The sequence below is a fragment of the Vigna radiata genome, chromosome 2 (assembly GCF_000741045.1).
Source record: "Vigna radiata var. radiata cultivar VC1973A chromosome 2, Vradiata_ver6, whole genome shotgun sequence".
Lineage (NCBI taxonomy): Eukaryota > Viridiplantae > Streptophyta > Magnoliopsida > Fabales > Fabaceae > Vigna > Vigna radiata.
In genome coordinates, this window is record NC_028352.1 from 8,963,143 (window position 1) to 8,971,076 (window position 7,934).

Sequence of the window (7,934 nt, forward strand, 5' to 3'; positions counted from 1 at the left end):
AAGGTTCAACGCGTCAGAAACCTTGACTGAACAAGGTAACCGATGCTGAGTCAATGCCAGACTCGGTCAGATTAGGCACCTTTTTTCATTATTATTTTCTTTCATTTCCCCTTTGGATTACAGCTAAAAGTCATCATCATCTAAACACAAATTTCAGCATTTTTTTGGTGTGTTAAAATCTTCTTTTTTATTTTCATTTTATTTTATATATATATATATACAGTACATAGATTTTTTTCATTTGTATGACTTGAAGAAAAATCCAAAAGTTTGCATCTTCCTAGGCTACAGGGGTGATGGCTATTAGAAACGTGTGATTATGATTAATATTTACTCTATTGATCAAGAAAAGACAAATATTAGGATAAGGGATGAGATGGTAAATGAATGAATATGATAATGTATTGTAGCTGTCAATTTGGGAGAGAGAATGAAAAAGAAGCATACCCATGGGTTTAAGAAGAGGCTAATCCATGCGCATGCAATTATTGATGAGAGATAGAACCGCAACTCTTTTTCTATGGGCGGCTCAATCCTCTGGTTTTTTCTATATATTTGGGTTCTGTTTCTCTCATGTTGTCTGAAGCTAATTTTTATAATCAATTAAATACATTAGAAAAAAAATACTTCTTTAATGGTATAATATATAATTTAAGAAAAAGTAAAATCTGTTTCATGACAAGAATATTAATTACAAGAATAATACCATAAACTTTTAAGTTTTGTTAAGTGTAATTCTGGTACGTAACATATTAAAGTTCTTATTTTACTTAAAATGGAAAGTTTTATACCACGTCACTTTTTACACGATTTATATTAAAATTGTATAAATTTTGTTCTAATTGATAATTTTTCTAAGCATTCACATTTTTATAATTATTTATTAAGTTTTGTAGAAGTAATGTTACTAAATTTTCATACACTCTTAAACTGAAGATGTAGATAAAAAAAATCTCAAATTTGAATACACGTTCTCACCTGTTTCAAATTATGAAAAATTAAAATAAAATAAAACATAAAACATGTTGAAATTATGTAAAATATGTTGAAATTTAAAGACTCCAACTATGTTTTTAACATTACATAAACATAATGATACAAATTCAAATATTCAATAATTAAATCAATAAAACTTTTTATCTCATGCAAAAGAAAATATAAAATATAATTATTTTATAATATGTGTCCATTCTCATATAAATGAAAATATAAAATACTTTATAATATATGGACACATATTATTTGTTGGATTATATAATGATTAATATAATTTGAAAGAATTTTATTTATTTTAAAATTTTAATGTACAATAACATAGATAAAAATATTTAAATATTTTATCTTGATAAAAAAAGTATAAATAAATATTTTTTAAAGCATGCTACAAAATGTCATTTAACAAGTTGATATTAATTATAGAGAGTTTATTCTTATTTTAATTGAAAGATAATATAATTATTTATAACTTTTATTTTGACCAATTTTTCTATTATTTAGTACAAATTCCATTAATGAAATCTAAAACTTATAAAAGTAAAATACATTTTACAATGGGACACTCCAAAGTAAATACTTTATTGACAAGCTTTTCACACTTATGAGAACTTAAACACATTTTCTTTTAGGAAACTCTACTGCAAAATCTATATCAATGTGTTCTTTACACCTCAATTATTTTAAAAACCTTTATTAGTTGCCCGTGTTTTAAAAGGTTTTAATTAAAGATGATAAAAGGAGTAGGTGTAACCTATTTTGATATGTTATCATTAAATCACAAAAAATAATAATAATTGGGGTAATCAAATTTTTAAATCTTTAAAAAATATTAATGTGTGTTTTTAAATAAATAAATTGGAAGAACTATTATGTTTTCATGTTAATTATTATATTATAATTAATAATTAGAACTTGTGAAAGTTAACTATTCAAGTTAAAATACTTTTCTATATTTGTTACCAGTAAAAAAAATAAAACCTTTTTTTTATTAACTTATATATATATATATATATATGAGGACTGCGTATTTATGTCCATATTTTATATTTAATTTTAAAATTTTAGTGGAATAATTGTATTTAAATGATTGATTTGAATAAGATTTGTTATTATTGACTTTATCGGTTTTAAGAATTAAAAAGATTTAAAATGTGATTTTAGTTGCATAAATTATTTTAGATAGTCTAATGTTTGTTTATGTAGCTCGAATTACAATTTTGAAAAAGAAAGAAAGGGTTAAATGTAAAGAGAGGAAATTTTTGGACTTCTTTGTAATTTTTGAAAATTGAGAATGACGTAAATAGAATTTATGAGACAATTTATTTGATATTTTAAAGATAATTAATTAAATCTAGAAATATCAACTGAAAATATCTTCTAAATATTTTTATAATTATCTAAATCTTTTAATTATTTGAAAAATATAAGTAAAAAATCTTATCAACAGAATATTCACATCCACCACAGTTTACTTGACAAGGTCTACTATGGGTTGGTTACTTAGTGAGTCAATCGGTTGTGGGTTATTAACGAGTCAAAAAAATTCAAACTCGGTCTAGCTCATCATAGGTTTAGTGTGGGTTAAACGGGTTGACTCACTGACTCACTTAATGACAATGTTTTTTTTAATTCCAAAAAAAGTAATAAATTTTTTCTAACTCAAATATAAATAAATTTCAACCCAAAATGATGTTAAATTTCAAAGATAATTCAAAATAAAAACTATATAACACAATCCAAAATCATCTTAAACTCTAAATATAATTAAAAAATAAGAACAAAAAACAAAATTAGATGGGTTGACGAACTAACCCAACTTACCACAGGTTTAATCCAGATGAGTCGAATTCTTAGTGGATCAAGTTCAAAATTGACTTGTATCAAAATTTTAATTTTTTTTAATCCAATCCGACTCAAGCTCGTGGTAAGTCGGGTTGACTAACGAGTTTCAACCCATTTTGATGAATAAACTATAATTTTGATATTCATGTTTTGAATTTTGGGCTAAATACTTTACATATGAGTCATGGTAGGCTACTAGGTCAATCCATTTTGTTTGATGAGTAACTTTAATGTAAATATTTATATGGATGTAACTTTATTTTCGTTTTTTTTTTCAGTAAAATAATTTACAAATATGAATATGTATAAGGGTACATCAACTCATATATAGGAAAATTTAGTGGATAGATGTTGTGTAAAAAAATTGCATATTATAAAATATAGAAATGATACTTTATCTGAAATATCCTTACAAATGTTTATCCAAAGCAATCCTAGAAAGTTATTAAAAATGCTTAAAAATTGAACAAATACAAAAATTGAATTAGAAAATGAAATTTTCTCTTTGTATTTTTGTTTGTTCTCTATTCGTACTTCATATCTTTGTACTTTGTCCCAAATAAATAGTTATTTGTTTATGCGCTAAGTATGATCACAAGCATATAAAAAATAAAAGACCAACAACAACCAATACTCTTTCGCTATACATTATGTATATTAAAAGCAAACTACATCAACCTAATCCTTCTCTTTTGTATGCTTATAATGCAAGTCATTGCAAATGCACCAGAAAAAAAATTTAGAAATATGTTTTTTCTTAGATTTTTTTTCTAATGTTTATGTTTTCTGTCGTAATCAAAATCACGATGAGATGATGAACAGAAAAACAATTGGTTTAGAAAAAGAGATTTTGGAATCTTCATTATAGTTTATTCTGAAAAATTACGAAAAAAAATCATAAAATAATAAGACAAAGCCTGCAAAAACTGGATTAAATACGCTGTAGTTTTCAAAATGTTTAACTATTAAAAAAAAAAGTCTAAAGAAATAAAAATATATTTTTTAGTTTTTTGAACCTGACAAGTATATACCTTACTCCTATGTATTCTTGTTCAAAATGAGAAATCAGTGTAGGAATTTGGTGTCTTAGACTTTGGACGATTTTATATTTTTGGTATCTAATAATATCTAATTATAAACATATAAAATGAATAAGAAATAAAGTTTTTAATGGATGTAAAACTTTTAATCAAGTCTTTAATATGTTCTCAATTTTATAAAAGCAATAAATAACATATAATTTAATATTTTCTTTTCTATTATCTTCCTTGATACATACAACGCATGCTAGAAATCTAAAAATAAAAAGGAAGATAACGAAGCATAAAAGGTCAGAACAATGAATATATGCATATGCTGCATTTCTGAAGATGATATAAAGGAAAAGAAAAGTAAATATTAAGGAATGACCCAAACATACATTATAGTTTTTTATTTCTCATACAGAATCTGCCAAAGCAAACTCGTGAGCTAAGAACACAAACTTGAGCCACAAAATTTTGACGGGTTGACATACCGACTTGTGAACGAAGATTATTTGGTCATCCTTATCAAATCACAATAACTTTTCAGCATAATAATAAATACATATATTTTAAAAAAATCAGTTATTAATTCTCGCAATTACTATAATTTTGAATTTTTAACTTTAAAATTAAGAAAGAACTGTATTTTAAATTTTGAAATAGTTATTTTATAATGTGTTTTTTATGAAAATGGATTGAGATTATGAATAAGCTTTTTTTTTCTTTAATCTTTGAATGCTTCGTGTGTTGAATTTCTTAAAATGTCACTGAACTGTATGTATAGATAATTATTTTGTCTTAGATAAAAGCTAAACTCTTTTCAAAACATTTTGAAAGGGTATTTTAGAACATAATTAATGGATAACGTTTGATTATAACACAATCAATTATCTTATTTTTCATAATATAGTGTTTTTCTTTGGCATAATCAATTATACTAAATTGTAGTTACTTATTATAAAAATATGTTTTCTTAAATAATAATTGATTATTTAAATATTGATTCAAACAACAAACTTAATGAGTAATCAATTATATATACAAAACTAATTTATTATGTTGTTTTTATTGAGTTTTATATTTAATCAAATCAAAATAATTGATTATCACCAAATACAGTCTATTAGCTTTGTTTCCAAACAGTTCATATAAAATGTTTTTTTTTTTTTTCTTACAGTATTGTTTGATTTACACTTTGTGGAGTCCGGGAGAAAAGAAAAACATGAATGAGAAAGTAAAGAAATTGTATAGGTTAATATGCATTTAAGTTTGATTGTTGTAAATAACGTACTCAAATATTTGAAATACCTTTCATATGTATACTATATACTATTTGAACACAAATTTCAAAATTAGTTTTATAAATAAAATAGGATCATTTAAATTATTTTCATGAATATTATACAAAATAACTTTGTATGAAAAAATTAAAATATTTTTTCTGCAATTAATATATTTTAATATGCTGCAACTACTTACAAAAACATTTAAACCAATCTTAAATTATTGTTGCAAGGACTCAAAATCTAATATTTTCACCCTGCTTTATGCAAATTAATATATAGAAAGAGCTATTGAAACATAATGAGACATTAAATACAAACATTTTTCTTTTTTAAATTATAAATCTCGATTCACAATTTTATGATAGAATAAAATATCTTTTTTAGCTAATATTATTTCTAAATTGTTTTTGTTTAAGTTTGTGATTTACCTAAATCTATAGTAATGAATAATGAGATTCTCTTAATTCATGGTTTATGATTTACTTTTATTTTTATAGGTAAAAAGTTGTATTAAATTGAACATATGGATGTTCTATTCCATATAAACAAAAGACGATAAAAGAAAAAAAATTATAAAATAAAGCGTTTTAAATCTAAACATGTCTAAAGCTTCTATTTTTACATTTGAATATCCTTCACAAAAAGTGAATATATATATAAATATATATTCTACCTATTATCATATAAATATTCTTGCACACAAAAAACAAAGATATTCACAAAGAAGATTATAGTAGTTATCTTCCAATTTCAAGATACTTTTCACAAATAAATAGTTTACCTTATCCACACGATCTTTGTTCAAGTGTTATTTTCAATTTTGTCCATGTATAAAGTGTTGTTCCACTTGGGTTGTTTTATCTATAGCTCAAATAATCTTTTCCGACCACCTTTCTTCATCATACATATACAATTTTTAAAGAATATAAAATTTTGGTTTTATAATAATTTATTCAAAATAACTTTTTAATTATAATCTTAATTTCATTATTTTAAAAAGTAAAAAATTATAATATATGTTGAGTTGTTTAAACTTAAAAATAAACTAATTTTAGAATAAAGAAAATGTTTAAAATAAGTATTTTCTATAAATTCAGAAGTTACTTGTAAAAGTACATCTTTTAATTCGAGAGATTTTATAAATTTATTTTAATAAACTATTTAAAAAAAATTATATATAAATAATCATTTTACTTATTTTAGTTCTCACATCTAAATACAATAAACATGTTTTAGTTAAAAAAAGTGATTTTTTCTCAAAAGAATCATTTATAAAAAAAAATCAAATAAATTATTATTTTTATAAAATAATGCTAATATAATATAAAATTAAAATAAAAACTAAATATTAATATAATTGTATAATTTGATTTAGGAATATATAAATAAGAGATATAATTTACAACATAACTTAGAGTAATTCGTTAACATAATAAAATATTATTAAGAATATATTATTAAAAAAATAGTTTACGTATTAAAAAAAAAGGTTAAATATGTTTTTAGTCCCTATACTTTGGGCGATTTTGGTTTTAGTCCCTCTTAAGGTACAATTTAGTCCTTCAACTTTAGAAAACTCTAGTTTTAGTCCTTTTTACCAAATTTTTTTAACTTTATTTGTTATTTTAAACGTGTTTCTCAGTTAACATTAAAGCAAAAATGTGTCAAACAGGATAAACAATCCAAATGCTATAATGAAACGTGCTTGAACAAGCAAATAAAGTTAAAAAATTTTGGTAAAAAAAACTAAAACCAGAGTATTCTAAAGTTGAAGGACTAAATTGTACCTTAGTCTGAAAGAGGGACTAAAACCAAAATCATCCCAAAGTATAGGGACTAAAAACATATTTAATTCTAAAAAAAATCAATGACTGGATTGAGTTTAAGAGCAAATTTTATAAAATAGACTAATTTTGACAAGTCTTATGTTCATATCTCTCCCTTCTAAACATTTGGATCTAGATTTTTGTCTTTATAATGCCTCTTGTTTAAAGTCTGACTTTTGATATCTCTGTCTTTTCTTCATTATCTAATCTACTTTCTTTATCCTTTTTATCCACCGTGCTTATGTAGGAAATAAAATCCATAGCATAAATGAAGCAAAAATTAGAAATAATCTCATTGTAAAATTAGTTGACATTTTTCTTATATTTAAAATCAACACAATTCTTTTAGTTATATTCGAGTGGGAAGGAGTATGAGCAAAAGTACTTTATAAAGTTAATATAGACTTATATATATCTTAATTTGTAGTTTTGGTATAGTAACTATTTTTTATGATAATTTTTACTTTATATTGGAATTAGTTTTAGCTTAAATTGTGAAAGAAATATTAAATTTTATTTTTCTTATTTCTCGTTTATATGCTTAGAGTGAAATTACATAAACAGAGGCCAATTAAATATATTTTTCCATTCAATTTTATTCCCTCAACTTCCCTTTTATGTCATATATAGAGGTGTCAATTTAACCCATGGTCTCAAGGCCAGCCCTAACCCACTATTGAAAAAGCCCTATTTTAATAAGCCCCTTAAGTATGGGGCCAGAAAAAAGCCCCAACACCCAAAGCCCTCTCTCAAGTGGGTTAGGGTCAGGATTAAAGTGGGTTAACCCCACTCTAAAACTTTAATTAAATTTTAGTCTCAGTCCAAAACTTCAAATTAAATTTTAGAAATAATTAATTTATATACATAATTTTTTGTAATTTTACTCTCTCTCTAAATTATACAATTTTTATTTTAATTATTTTACGTATAATTTTTTTTTTACTTCTCATGAATTTAAA